The sequence below is a fragment of the Mobula birostris genome, chromosome 6 (genome assembly GCF_030028105.1).
Source record: "Mobula birostris isolate sMobBir1 chromosome 6, sMobBir1.hap1, whole genome shotgun sequence".
NCBI lineage: Eukaryota > Metazoa > Chordata > Chondrichthyes > Myliobatiformes > Myliobatidae > Mobula > Mobula birostris.
This window is the reverse complement of record NC_092375.1, coordinates 158,167,510-158,183,319: the sequence shown is the minus strand read 5'-3', so window position 1 is coordinate 158,183,319 and position 15,810 is coordinate 158,167,510. Positions and strand designations below refer to the sequence as shown.

Here is a 15,810-nt window from a genome sequence, read left to right as displayed (position 1 = left end):
CTCCGGAACTTCTCTTGTCCCCATTGATGATGCAAAGATCATTGCCAGAGGCTCAGCAATCCCCTTCCTCACCTCCCACGGTAGCCTGGTGTACATCTCATCCGGTCCCAGCGACTTATCCAACTTGATGCTTTCCAAAAGCTCCAGCACATCCTCTTTCTTAATATCTACGTGCTCAAGCTTTTCAGTCTGCTGCAAGTCATCACTATAATCACAATCACTAATTCCTTAATCACTACATAGAGATCCCAATTAGAGATAGTGTGATACAAAATCTCCTCTAAGGAATGAGACAGGACAAATAACCAAAGTTTGTGTAGGGAAACACTTTCCATCTAGGGATCAAAATGCTGCTAGTTTTAATATAATTATGGAGAAGGATAGTTCTTGTCTTCAGTTGAGATTCTAAATTGGAGATAGGCTAATTTTGATGGCACTAGAAAAGATTAAGTAGGTGTGGATTGGGACAGGTTGTCTCCAAACAAGCGTGTGCTTGGTAAGTGGAAGGCCTTCAAAAGTGAAATTTGAGAGTACAGAGTTTGTATGTTCCTACCAGAATAAAGGGCAAGAATATCAGGTTTAGGGAACCTTGTTTTTTGAGAGGCACTGAGACCCTCTGAGGAGTATAAAAAATGCAAAGGAACACAAGAAGAAAATCATGAAGGCTAAAAGAAGGTATTAGGTTGTTGTAGCAGACAAGGTAAAGGAGAATCTCAATTACATCTACAGATTAAGAGCAAAAGAATAGCAAAGGAAAAATTGGTCCTCTTGAAGATCAGAGTGGTCATCTATGATGCATGGAGCTGAAAGAGATGCGGAAGAACTTAAATGGATTTTTTTTACATCTGTATTTACTCAGGAGATGGACGCAGAGTCCATAGAAATGAGGCAAAACTGTAGTGACATCATGGACTGTGTACAGATTACCGAGTAGGAGGGTTTTGCTGTCTTGAGCAAAATGAGGGTGGATAAATCCCCTGGGGCTGACAAGGTATTCCCTCAGACCTTTTGGGAGGCTAGTGCAGAAATTTCAGAGGCCCTAGCAGGGTCATTTAAAATATCCTTAACCATGTGTGTTCTGCCGGAGGATTAGAAGATAGCTAATGTTGTTCTATTGTTTAAGAAAGGCTCTAAAATAAACCAGGAAATTATAGGCCAGTGAGCCTGACATTAGTAGTAGGTAAGTTATTGAAGGTATTCTAAAGGATTGGATATATAGGCATTTGGATATATGGCTTTGTGCATAGTTGGTCATGTCTAACCAATCTTATAGAGTTTTTCAAGAAAGTTAACCAGGAAAGTTGATGAAGCAAAGGCAGTGATTTTTGTCTAAATGGACTTTAGCAAGGGTTTTGACAAATGACAGATGGAACATAATGCAAGCAACTGTGAGGTGTTACACTTGGTGAGGACAAAGCAGTGTAGAACTTACAGGGTTCGTGGTAGGGCACTGAGGAGTGTGGTAGAATAGAGGGATCTGGGAATACAGATCCATTATTCCTTGAAAGAAACATCACAATTAGATACAGTTGTAAAGAGAGCTTTTGGCACATTGGCCTTTATAAATCAAAGTATTGAGTACAGGAGTTGGGATGTTACCTTGAAGCTGTATAAGATGTTAGTGAGGCCTAATTCAGAGTATTGTGTTCAGTTCTGGTCACCTTCAATGATGATAAATTACCTGAAAAATAGCTTGAAAATGTATGCATCCACCTAAGTAACTAGAAACAGGGTCTTAGTTTAATATAATATATGGCACCATATCCATCTCTTAGTTGCACAATGAAATATCAATCAGGTTATGTTCTCAAACTCCAAGCACATCTGATTAATGTGGCTTTAACTGGCAGCAAAGTTGTAAGCATTTCTAGATTCTGTATTACCAATTTGAGAATGAAGAAAGAAAGGATCTGCTGATTGTGAGAGAACAGGAAGGTAGAGAAGATTATTTTATGTGGTTTGTTACAGTGTGAAAGGAGGAGTAGGTAGTCTGAGAGGTGAACTATTTACCTTGCATTCCTCAAAGCTACCAGACTTCTTTTGATGCTATAGTGTTCTATTGGGAGCTAAGCTAGCATCAGTAATCTCTTCAATAAGTTCTCACTAGCCACAGCAGATATACTGGTCAGAGCGTCCCTCTTTTCCCACCCACCCACCCACCCACTTTCCCTCTCAGATGGCTTTCCCTATCACCTGCTAGCTTATACTCCTCACACTCCCCTCACTTCCTTTTTCGGGATTCTATGCCCTTCCTTTCCCGTCCTGACCAAGGGTCTTCGCTTGAAATGTCAATTGTTTACTCCTCTCCTTAGATGCAACCGGCCTTGCTGAGTTCCTCTAGCGTTTTGAGTGTATTGGTCAGAATGATTTCCGCCTGCTGAAAGCAGAACAGAATTTCTCCCTTTCAGACTACTGCATAGACCTGTGCTTCCAAAACTGTATCAGAGATCCTGGCTACCCCTTCTGAAATGTTAGCCGTAATCTCTCTACTTGGAAAATTTCCTTGCTGCCTAGGGTTAAAATACATGTTACCTTTAAAAGACAATGATTTTTTATGTGGGTTAGTAAAGCTTGATTTTTACTTCGAACCAAACAGACAGGCAGCTAATGAGCTTAGGTAGAGTAGGTTGCATGCCTGATTTGAAAGAGAAATACCAACTCCATATGAACTGGATGTGAACTGTAGATCACATGTTCTCATCCCTCAGTATGTCCACTTTCCAGCAATATTGAATTTCTTGCCCATTGACATTACTCTGATTCCATGGATTCACGAAAGTGTAATTTGTAATATCCTACAAAATTTATTTTCATAATTTCACAGATGAAATTTTTGCATATTCCCACCTTGTTTTCTATAAGATTTCCTTGCATCAATTTTTTTGCTGAAGTGGTGAGACATGAAGGCTAATTGCAACCGCCAGGCGTTTGTTCAATGCCTGTCTTGCCATTGGATTCTTTAATTAATTCTCTGAGAAGTTGCAGTATCTTCAACAATGTTAAAATGTAATGGTATTTCTATTTGCCCTTGAACTGAAAGGCTTACTTAGTGTTTTAGCAGACAGTAAAGAGAGAACTGTATTTACAGACCAGATAAATCTGAGATTTCTAATTGATGTTATTGATACTGACTAAAATTATATACTTAAACTACATTAACTGATCTTCAATAATCCACTTGCTGTGAGGGAATGCAAGCTTGTATTTTTGGATCATTATCTGGAGAAATCCGTTCCCTGGACAAACAGTCCAGATTCAGATTTATTTATCACATGTACAACAAAACATACAATGAGATGAGTCATTTGTGTTAACAACCAACACACCCAAGGATGTATTGCCACATATTCCAGCGCTACCCATTTAACCGTAATCATAACCACCAGTCTCTCCCCAAGGATAAGCAAATATACAACTATGATTAAGGACAGCTGGATTGTTCAGGAAAGTACAGCATCAACTTCCAAAAGGTAAATCATTAGCATTTCAGTTCAAGATTATTTGTTGAACTCCTTTAGGCTCTTAAAATGGTGCTCATGGGCTATTGAACTGATTTGGAAAAAATTAGCAGACTGTTGATTTAAGAAGTAACTTCTTCGGTTTTAGAAGTTTGGTCTCCTATCTGACCTGATAATGCTTCTTTCAATAGTTCTGGGACTGCAATTCAGCTTGATATCTGCCCACAAGATAGAAATATTATATAATTGGTGTTCAAAAAAAAACCTAGGGCATCTTCAAAGTTATTGACGTCCACTTCAAAGGAAATGAGCACTGTATCTGAGGAACAGCCCTAGGTTATTCTATTTACTCGGATTAACCTTTCATCTCCTCAAAGGGATTGGTAAACAAGTCCTTGGGGATTAGTTGTTCATTTCAGAAGGATGAAACATCCAGTTAAAATGTACAACATAAGGTAGACCCCACCTACGGTAAGAATGAAGGGTCACTGCTGTACAATCCTGACATTTCCCATTAGAGAGTTTTCTCCTAATTCTATGCAACTCTAAATGGCAATGCTCCAGAATAGCAAAGGGAAAAATGCTCAAAACCTGATAGACCATTATGATCTGAGTATTGGCAATCTTGCTGAGTAAGTCGAATGTTATGAGAAGGAAGAGGGAGAGGACGGTGGACAGGCGGAAGAAGGTGAAGTTTCAGTCAGACCCTGTAACAGATTAAACTCAGAACAAACTAAGAAACAGCTTAAATGTTGCAGTACCTTTCACATCTTTAAAATTCAGAGTAAACTCACATATATTGAGTGCAAAGCAGGTAACATTGCAGCTTTGAGTTACCTGATCATTTGTGCACTGTTCAGATTGTTCTAACTGTAATACTAGGGACCCAATACTGCAGAGTTTATTCTAACTAATGTTAGCCTGAATGGTTAAAAGGCAGAATTCACATCTTAAAGGAAAAGTACTCTGTGATGGGTACAAGTGCTGCCAGTTATTCCTTAAATAAATCTGACCTGGTTAACTTAAGAGAATAGAACGATGTTGGAGAAAATACCTCCAGGGTCTTAAATATACACTGAAAAGTTTGTTAGAGGGGATGGGGAGTAGGTAAGATTGTCTATTTTCATGAAGTGTAAGGAAGATCCTTGGAGATGTTCAGAGGCAGCGTGAAGAGTAAAGGTAGGTCAGGAGATCAATGTAAGGATTTAAGCCCAACATCTTGTACATATTTGTGCAAGAAGTTCAAGGAGTTCAATCCAGTTGCAATCGTAAATAATCAGGACTTATTCAGAACCAGAGTACTGTCCATGTAGGTAATATTGCTGCAGCCTTTACAACCATGTAAAGCAAGCTAAACATACTTTTAGCTATTCAGTTATGACAGTGACAGGATCTGAAAAAAACTGGTATAAAGAATTTTTTTTATGGTTATGGCATAACTACACTCACAAAACCAAATTAACAGAGAGTGCCAGGCTTGGTTTTGCCCTACATAACATGGAGACAATGCTGGACATTTTTTGCACTTTTTGTGATGTTTGCTCACCTATCTACTGATGAGACCCGGAGCCAGGATACCATCAATCTACAGGCCATGCCACACAGGGACTTGGGCTATCCTTTTTTGTGGGTGACTGTATGTTTTCTGCTATCATAACTCTACGATCCATGTGCCGTGCGCTGCTGGTAATGTGTTGTGCACCTTGGCCCTGGAGGAACACTGTTTTGTTTGACTATATTCATGTATGGTTGAATGATAACTAAACTTGAATTTGAACAATGATCAATCAGAGAAAATCAACTTGGGATTGGTTGTCAGCTGACCATTGCTTGCGAGTGTAATTAATTATGTGAAGTTAACAGTATTTTCATATATAAGTCTATTTTTCATATTCTGTCTTCCTCTTAAGCCATAAACTCTTACATATAAAATGTAGTTAGTGAATTTATGGACCTGATACTTTCTTCATGTATTTAAATTTTGTGTTATTCCTTTCCCATTTTGGAATTTAAAGGAATGTAACCTATACAAGTGATAACTTATGCAACCTAATCACCTGATTTCACAATTGCAGACACCAACTCAGTTCCAAAACTGACATAATTCATATGACTATTAATTTAAGGGAGGATGCAGAGGTGGTGTCAGCAAATGGTGAGTTACCACATCAGATGCAATTATCCTGCAGCCTGAGCAGAGGGTGAAGATGGTATGGTTCAAAATCTTATCTGCATTGAAGAACAGATTATAAATTCAGAAAGATAAACTACAGCATAAAGGGGAATGAAATTTTCAGCCTGTTGGGAATCTTGTTTCAAGTTTCTGCGGGGGATGTTAAGGAGCAAGGAGGTAAATGGCACTGAGTTGGCAGAAGATTGTCCATAGAACAAAGTCCATTCAGTCTAGCAATGGTTAGCTCCATTTCAACTTGTGGATCCAACCATAATTCTGCATCTAACGGATAATATTTCAATTTCCATTGCAGTCTCTCATTGCAAACAGATGCTCAAAATGTTGTCGTGCATAGTCAGCTTGATTAAATATTACCTCAGACTGCTTGAGATATAGGCTCCCGTAACATGAGTTTAGCTCTGACCTCAAGTGTGGGATGTGCTTGGGCTTCCTTGGGATGCTCTGCTTTGCTCATTTCGAAATGTTGGTAGGCACCGCAGTGAAGCATTTAGTGCTGCTACTTCATAGTTTCAGCAAACTGGGTTCAATCCTAACTTCCAAATTGTGGAGTTTGAATTCTCTCTGTGGTTTTCCCTCAGGTGCTCCATTTCCTTCCAAAACTGGTTGGTTGGTCAATTGGCTACTATAAATTAGCTCTAATATGGGCACTGGACAGAAGAATCAATGTGGAGCTGACAAGCATATTAAGGCAATAAACTACTTGGAAAGTTTTGGATTCAGATTAGTCTATTCCCATATACACCAGGGTGCAATGAAATTCCTTATTTGCATGAAGCTTTCCTTTCCTTTTCTTCCTTTCTTCACATACTTTGCTGTTATTAAATGTGTCCCTTGCATGCTGGAAACTAGCATAAATGTTGGCACCATGCCAAGTATGGTCAAGCCAGTCTGTGCCAATAGGGCAATAGGTTGAATCAGTATGCCAGTGATCTACTCTATTCAATTCATGTAGCAAAAAGGCTTTCATTACATGCATGGCTGACTAACAATATTCATCAGGCATGACATCAGCTCAAAGTCCTTTGTTTTCCAGAAGCTATCCGTTGGCTTCCTGTGGCAGGCTGACACTGCAAGCTGTCACTAGATATTCCCCTTGTGTAGTTATCTAAAAATATGGAGATAGTTGGAGGAAAAAAGAAGGATTATCTGTTTATGATGGAGGTAAAGAGAAATTCAATTCATGAGGTCTGAATCTAAAATTTCCATGCCAGAGATCTGTGGTCATTGAGTTATTGAATACATTCAAAGTCAATATTATTGCATTTATCGTTTTGAATGAAAAGAGAATCAAGGGCCTTGGGTTCAGGCAAGAAGATGGAGGCCAGGACCAAAATCACATCAACCAAATCTTACTAAATAACCTTGAAGGGCTATGTAATTTCCTCCTTATTTATTTATTTCTTCTAATGAAAGAATACTGGAATATTGGTCCACATGATTTGCGACCCATGCTCAAGCTGTAATGAAGGGAATTGAATATCTTTCATTCCTCAGATAGAGCACATTTGACATATAGTAAAGGAATTTGTACCTATTTGATGGCAAACAGAATAATAATGAGGAAAACGTTATTGGTAAAGTCACATGCTCTCACCGTGTATTGTCTTCTGGTAAGAGAGAAAGAGATATAGCTAGACCTTTAGAAAGTAGTGAACTAGATTCGATAGCAGCCTGGAAAGAGCAAACTGCCCAACACTTATTGTCATGGTTACTTTGCAGCAACTGACAACGTGATCCTTGCCTTCTCTGGGACTTCAGTTGGTATCTGCAACAGGTGTAAAATTGAGGATGCCTTCATGAACAAACAGATATTTTGCATAGTGATCCTCACTGAGCTAGTGCAGTTGCTCTTTGGACACCCAGGAAATTATGACCCCTAGTTGAGGATCTTACTCTCTTCCCACTACGGCAGCTCATTCGTCTCTGTATGCCTTCAGCCCATATTTACACTCATGACGTGCGACTAAAGGAATCCCTGTAAAGGTCTGGCAACAGCTGGTTCTTAAAGTCAGAAAGAGAGCCACTATGTACTTGATATACGCTCCTTCTAGAATGTTGCAACTGAGCACGAGCTCAGAAATCATCGAATATTTGTAAAATGGTGAAAAATTCAAAGGAAATTAACTCATTTATAAGTAGTCAATGACAAGAAATGATTCCCTTCCTTGTTGCTCAAGTGTATTCAACTGTGAGACTGAAATTCCAATCCATACAATGGCAGGAGTGGGTGGCATCAGATCAGCACTGTATGTTCTCAGCATGATCTGTCTTATCTGTATGCATACAACCACTATTCACAATGCAATCAATAGTTCTCACTAATATGCCATTTGTGTGCACTTTTGACATCCCCTGTCAGGTTTAAAGAGCTCAAAGACAAATGCAAACAATCTGAAATTCATGTTGCAAATAGGAGGAAATCTGCAGATGCTGGATATTCAAGCAACACACACTAAAAAATGCTGGTGAACGCAGCAGGCCAGGCAGCATCTATAGGAAGAGGTACAGTCAAAGTTTTGGGCCGAGACCCTTCGTCAGGACTAACTGAAAGAAGAGATAGTAAGAGATTTGAAAGTGGGAGTTTGGGAGGTGGGAGGAGATCCAAAATGATAGAAGGAGACAGGAGTGGGAGGGATGGAGCTAAGAGCTGAAAAGTTGATTGACAAAAGGGATACGAGGCTGGAGAAGGGAGAGGATCATGGGATGGGAGGCCTAAGGAGAAAGAAAGGGGCAGCAGGGAAAACCCAGAGGACTGGCAAGGAGTTATAGTGAGGACAGAGGGAGAAAAAAGAGAGAGAGAAAAAGGGGGAAAGAATGAATGAATGAATAAATAAATAAATAAATAAGGGATGGGGTACGAAGGGGAGGTGTGGCATTAACGGAAGTTAGAGAAGTCAATGTTCATGCCATCAGGTTGGAGGCTACCCAGATGGAATATAGGATGTTGTTCTTCTAACCTGAATGTGGCTTCATCTTGACAACAGAGGAGGCTGTGGATAGGCATATCAGAATGGGAATGGGACGTGGAATTAAAATGTGTGGCCACTGGGAGATCCTGCTTTCTATGGCGGACAGAGCATAGGTGTTCAGCGAAATGATCTCCCAGCCTACGTGGGGTCTCGCCAATATCTAGAAGGCCACATCGGGGCCACACATTTTAATTCCACATCCCATACCCATTCTGATATGTCTATCCATGGCCTCCTCTACTGTCGAGATGCAGCCTCGTATCCCTTTTGCCAATCAACTTTCTGGCTCTTAGCTCCATCCCTCCCCCTCTTGTCTTCTCCTATCATTTTGGATCTCCCCTCCCCCTCCCACTTTCAAATTTACTATCTCTTCTTTCAGTTAGTCCTGACGAAAGGTCTCAGCCCGAAACGTTGACTGTACCTCTTCCCGTAGATGCTGCCTGGCCTGCTGCATTCACCAGCATTTTTTGTATGTGTTGCTTGAAATTCACGTTGAATATTTTTGCTTGTGGGAGAATGCAAGAAAATTGTCATAATTATAAAATATTTACAAATATGTCTAATGGGAAATTAAAAATCCCTTCTGTGAGACTAATGCTTGCTGACTACTATAGAAACTATTTCAGGCAAGTATCTTAGTTATCTTCAGAATTAAACTAGACAAGCATAAATGTGTATATACCTCGCGGGGGTGGGGGGTGTGGAACAGACTGAGAAAAAGTTATTAAAGGATTCGGTCAGCCAGGCTTCGTAAACGAGGACATAGAGTACAGTAGAAATGAAATGATAAATTAGTAATTAAGACACAACTGTTGTGTATTAATTGTGTTATTTCTGGTCACTGAAAGATGTTAAAGCTCTAGGAGAGTGCAGAACAGATGTCTGGAGATGAGGGATTTGAGCCATAAGGATAGACAAAAGTTTCTGTGGTTGGCCACACTGGAGGAAGGAAGGCTGAATGCAACCTTGAAAGCCAAGCTTAATTGCAGTAAATACAATGAAAGGATTCCCCTTAGCAAAGTGGTTAGGAATCAGAGGTCTCAGATTTTAAGTGACTTGTAGAAATTGAGAGGCATGGTAGTATTGTGGTTAGCACAATGCTTTACAGTACAGATGACCCAGGTTCAATTCCTACTGTTGCCTGTAAGGAGTTTGTACGTTCTCCACGTGACCCTGTGGGTTTCCTCCGGGTGCTCCGGTTTCCTCGCACACTTCAATGAGGTACTGGTTGGTAGGTTAAGTGATCATTGGCAATTGTCTCGTGGTTAGGCTAGGGTTAAATCGGGAGCTGTTGTACAGCTCAACAGAGTAGGAAGGGTCTACCTTGCACTGTATCTCAATAGAAAATAAAAATAAGTCAAATAGCTTTGAAGTGACAGTGTGATGATGTAGATTCTATCGCTTATTCCAAAAAGAAGCTGGGTGATTAGTGAAGGTTAAAAAAATGCAAAATTATGGGAAAGAATGGAAAATAAAACTGACTGGAAGGCTTTACAAAGACTTGGTGAAATTAATAGCTTTCTTCTGTGTTATAATAGTTATGTGATTCCATTAAAAAGATGGAAACTCTGTGAGAGAAAATGAAATAGATTTATACAGTGAATATTAGGAAGATGAACCTAAAGTGTTCCAGCAAAGACTAATTAGAGCAAATGGCCCCTTTCTGTTCTGTGTATTCAATGTAATTCTATATAACATCTTAAATACTTGGAAATTTCCAGGATATTTTTGCAAGTTACTTTATTGATTCCAGGGACCTGTCACAGCTCTACTCATTTGTCTAACTGGTTTTAAATAATCAATCACAAACCAACTGATTGCTGAAGGTTTAGATAAGCAATATATCGTGAGGACTTTGTGTATTTCTTTGTGTTATTAGATATACTGGCAGTTGAAAGCCTGAGGGAGATGTACATAATTTGTTTCTGGTATGTGGACATCACTAGTAAGGTCTGTTTAATTGTCTTTACATTATTACTCTTGAAAGGCTTACAATGATTTGTCTTCTTTGCAGTCCAAGTGGTGAAAATATTCCTATAGTACTGCTGGATATGGAGCTACAGGCTTTTAATCAGGCAACAATGAAAAAAATTCCCAAAACATTTCCAAGTAGTGCATGGAAAATGAAGGGATTTGCAGAGAGTGGAATTCTCATCATAGCCACATGATAATCAGAGATCTTGGACACAGCTTCAAGGTCAATTGTGATTACTCTTGAAGTTTTGAAAATGAAATATGTGGCTGGAATGTAACCATGACAAAAAACCTATGATAATTTTAAAAAATTCCTTGATGAATAAATGTACACAAACCAAACTTAGCATTATTAAATAACCATAAGACCATAAGATATAGGCACAGAATTAGGCCATTTGGCCCATTAGGTCTGCTCCATCATTTCATCATGGCTGATCCATTTTCCCTCTCAGCCCCAATCTCCGGCCATCTCCCCGTATCCCTTCATGCCCTGACTAATAAAGAATCTATCAACCTCTGCCTTAAATATATGTAAAGACTTGGCCTCCACAGTCACCTGTGGCAATGAATTCCACAGATTCACCAGAGTGTATTCAACCATAATCTGTAATTAAGACGGGTTTTAATTTGTTGCAGCACTGTACGTAAAAGGTCAGACTGTTGGTTAGACTTAGCTTTTTGATGCTAAGATACTTTATGGATTTTACATGATAAACTGAAATAATTTGCTGATAATTACATGGGTAAACAGGGAATCTGAACCTGATATATTAGGACAAAGACCAGTTTCTTTCATTCATTAGCACAAGAGATTCTGCAGATGCAAGAAATCCAAAACAACATGTAGAAAATGCTTCAAAGTTGCTGGTGAACGCAGCAGGCCAGGTAGCATCTCTAGGAAGAGGTACAGTCGATGTTTCGGGCCGAGACGTCGACTGTACCTCTTGCTGGAGATGCTGCCTGGCCTGCAGCGTTCACCAACAACTTTGATGCGTGTTTCTTGAATTTCCAGCATCAGCAGAATTCCTATAGTGTTTGCATGCAGAAAATGCTGGAGGAACTTAGCAGGGCATAAAACACCTTTGTAAATGAACAAAGAATCAATGTTTCAGGCTGAGGCCCTTCATTGGGACAATTATTCATCAATCCAATTGAACATCTGCTGTATTATTTGTGTAAGGCTGGAAAACTAAGCTTAACAGTGAATAGATTAATATTGAATCAGGACTCTAAAGGGAAATGTAGAAATATTAATAGATTGGATTAAGAAAGAGTAAAATAAAAAGGAAAGCTCCGTAAAATGTTTTAAAATATATACAATGAATCACAATCCAATACTTAGTATAATTACCTTTCACTACTACAGAAACTGCCAAGTTCTTATTACATGGCCAAGGATGAAATCAGTAATTTACTGAAGTGTTTTCATATCTACCTGCAATTACAGGAACGTAGCAATATTCTATCAATTTCAATAATGGCAGTTTTGTTTTCAGGAAGCTAATGGCAGAGTTTAGCAAGTAAGATGTTAATATTTTAGATGATCAGGTTTAGCTGTGTCATGTGAAGCTGCTGTAGCATCTGATTTGGATGGTAAACTTTGGGTCAATATATTACAGTCTTGTCTCCGTGCTGAAGATTATTTTATCAAATGTTAAGCCAAAGGCACTGGCTTGTATACTATAAGTGGAATAGTCAATTTTCATTTATTATGCAGTTTGCCATCTCAAAGTTCAAAATTTTTGATTCACTGCTCTATGTACCCAACATTTACAGTCAGATATATCTGAAAACAAACAGTAAGTACATACAGATAATTAATCAACCTCAATCTTATTATAATCAAAAACATATTGTATTTTTTCAATGCAAAAAAGGAACCTAGCAGACATTTGAAATCTATAATACGGCTTGAGGGGTTAAGTTTTGAAGGAAATCAGTTTACAAGGAACTTTAAAATAAATAAATTGGAATTTGTTATTTCGAGTGCTTGACTGATATAATGCTGAGAGAAAAAATCACATTATTTTTACACAGTATCCAGTGAGCAGGGGTAAAGAAATTTCTTATTATTTTCTTTTCAGATTGTTTCTGTCATTGGAGATAGATAGTCCTGTTTAAATTGTTTATTCATACATAAAAATAGGCAAAGAATACTGCCAAATACTTCCCTTGTCTGGCAAAATGCCTTATTTTCTCTATATCTTCTACTGATTAACTTTATCATTTTCACAATCATCTTTGTAAGTATTTGTTGTGTTTATGTGGTGTGTAAACCTTTTAGTAAATTTTGAAAATTTTTTCACAAGAATAATGCATTTTCTGTAATAGACCTAATGACAATACAAATGAGCATTCCTGGGTGATATGTGATATCATCAGGCCATTTAAAATATCGTCTTAATGCTTCTGTTTGTACAAGTTTAAACCAGTGGAGGCATAATGAAATGTTCATTCGCTTCCCACCTACATCCGTGATACTTCACATGCTCTTGATTTCCTCATCAACTTTCAATTCCCTGGCCCTGATCGGCTCATTTTCAACATGGACGTCCAGTCCCAATAACTTCTATCCCCTATCAAGAAGGCCTTAAAGCTCTCTTCTTCCTTCTTGACAACAGACCTGACCAATTCCCCTCCTCCACCACCCTCCTCCATTGAACTAAATTGGTCCTCACACTCAACAATTTCTCTTTTGGCTCCATCCACTTTCTCCAAGGCCAAGATGTAGCCATGGGCACTAGTAAGGGCGCTAGCTATGCCTGCCTTTTTGTTGGACACGTGAAATGGTCTATGTTCCAAGCCTGCTCTGGTATTGCTCCATGACTCTTTCTGCACTACATTTATGAATCCATCCTTGCTGCTTCGTGCACCCATGCAGAGCTTGTTGATTTCATCAAATTTGTGTCCAACTTGCACCCTGCCCTTAAATTCACTTGGTTCATTTCTGAGACCTCTCTCCCCTTTCTTGATCTAGCTGTCTTTATCTCTGGGGGCAAACTGTCTACCAATATCTTATCTGTGAGAGACAATATCTACTGTCTCTCACAGCTACCTTGACGTTACCTCTTCCCACCCTTTCTCCTGTAAAAGTGCCATTCCCTTTTCTCAGTTCCTTTGTCTATGCTGAATTTGTTCCCAGGACAAGGCTTTCCTTACCAGGACATCAGAAATGTCCTCCTTTATCAAAGAGCAGTGTTTCCCTTCCCCACCTGTGCCTCCTCCATTTCCCGGACATCTACTCTCACCCAATCTTCCCAAGGCCTTAACAGGGATTGCGTTTCTCTTGTCCTCACCTACCACCCCAGGAGCCTCTGTTTCCAGCACATCACTCTCTGCATCTTCCACCATCTTCAATGGAATCCTACCACCAAACACATCTTTCAGCTCTCCACTTTCTGCAGGGATTGCTCTCTCCATGATTCCATTGTCCATTCACCCCTCCCCACTAATCTCCATCCTGCCATTTATCCCTACAAGTGCTATATCTGTCTATTCACCTCCTCCTTCACTTCTGTTCAGGGCCCCAAACATTCCACCTAAGTGAGGCAACACTTCACGTGCAAGTCAGTAGCATTCATCTATTGTGTGCAGAGCTCCCAATGTGGCCTCCTCTACATCGGTGAAACACAAAGTAGGCTGTAGATGGAGCAAAGTTGCTATGTCAAACACCTTCGCTCTGCTCCCAACAAAAAGGATTTCCTGATGGCTTACAGTTTTAGTTCCAATTCCCATTCCCATTCTGACATGTTGGTCCATAGACTCCTCCACTGCCACAGTCTCAGTATGGAGAAGCAACACTTTATATCTCTTACTAACTCTTCCTTCAGTTAGTCCTGACGAAGGGTCTCGGCCTGAAACGTCGACTGTACCTCTTCCTAGAGATGCTGCCTGGCCTGCTGCGTTCACAAGCAACTTTGATGTGTGTTACCTTATATTCTGTCTGGGTAGCCTCTGGCCTGCTGGCATGAACATTTATTTCTTTAATATCTGGTAATGTTTCCCCCTTTTCTTCCATTCCCCACTCTGCCTGTCCTCTTACCTCTTCTCTTCTCACCTGCATATCACTGTCCCCTGGTGGCCCTCCTCCTTACCTTTCCCCCATGGTCCACTCTCCTCTGTCAGATTCCTTCTTCTTTGCCCTTTGCATTATCCACCTATCACCTCCCAGCTTCTTACTTCATCCACCCTCCCCTACCCACCTGGCCTTGCCTATCACTTTTTAATGTTTACTCCTTCCCCTCCCCAGCCTTCTTATTCTGACTTCTTTTCCCTTCCTTTCCAGTCCTGTTGAAGTCTTGGCCAAAGCATTGACTAATCACTCCTCTCCATAGATGCTGTCTGACCCGGAGCTCCTCCAGCATTGGGTGTGTGTTACATCAGATTTCAGGAAACGGCTGATAGGTTCATAGCAATATTTTAGCGTAACAAATCCAAAGCACTTCCCAGATCACGATGGAATAGTCAATGGTGGTAAGAAAAGCATAATCAAAAAGTTATTTATAGAAGGTTCTTGAAATAGATTGGAATGACTGAAGGGTTTGAGGAAAACATGCAGAATGTGACAATGAGAGAACAATGGACTCTTCTGGAATCAAAAGTGAAATGATAGAAAGGATGGATGGTAAAACATTTGTTAAAGCATAAGACTTAGAAGCAGGGAAGTGCAAGGGCAAAGAGCTGGCTGAAGTTGAGCAATGTGCACTTTATATAAAGCAAATTGATCCAAAACACTTGGCAGACCTAGTACAAGCAAAAGTTAATGCTATGTCATAAAAGGTATTAGATGACAAAAAAAAAATTAAAAAGGGGCTTTCTTGGTCGGACGTAACAAGAAAAAGGCGGTGAAGCATTGGAAGGAATGCCATACCCCGGGGCTCTGCAGCAGAACACAAATAGTTAATTTGGGAATGATGAAGAAGTCAGTATCAGAAGAATGCAAGTATCTCAGAAGGTTATATGGGATTGGGAGGGTTAAGATCATTGTGGACGCTAAATCATTGGAGGTATTTAAATAGGAGGTAGATACTGGCATCGGAGAAGAGCTGAGGTTTGTCCTGGACTTATTTTCTGGCATAATTTACATATTACTATTTAATTATTTATGGTTTATATTGATATATTTATACTCTATTCTTGGTTGGGGCAACTGTAACGAAAATCAATTTCCCTCGGGATCAATAAAGTATGACTATGACTGTACAGTACCGAA

General features: G+C 39.6%; 1 protein-coding gene across 1 annotated transcript in view; it reads left to right on the top strand.

Moving 5' to 3' along the window:
- The first annotated feature begins 3,410 nt into the window (after nucleotides 1–3,410).
- gulp1a (GULP PTB domain containing engulfment adaptor 1a) overlaps nucleotides 3,411–15,810 on the top strand; it is a 411,215-nt gene continuing 398,815 nt past the window's right edge. Inside the window, exon 1 of the mRNA XM_072261710.1 lies at nucleotides 3,411–3,470. The gene's annotated coding sequence lies outside the window, so the exon portion shown is untranslated. The remainder of the gene's footprint in view (nucleotides 3,471–15,810) is intronic.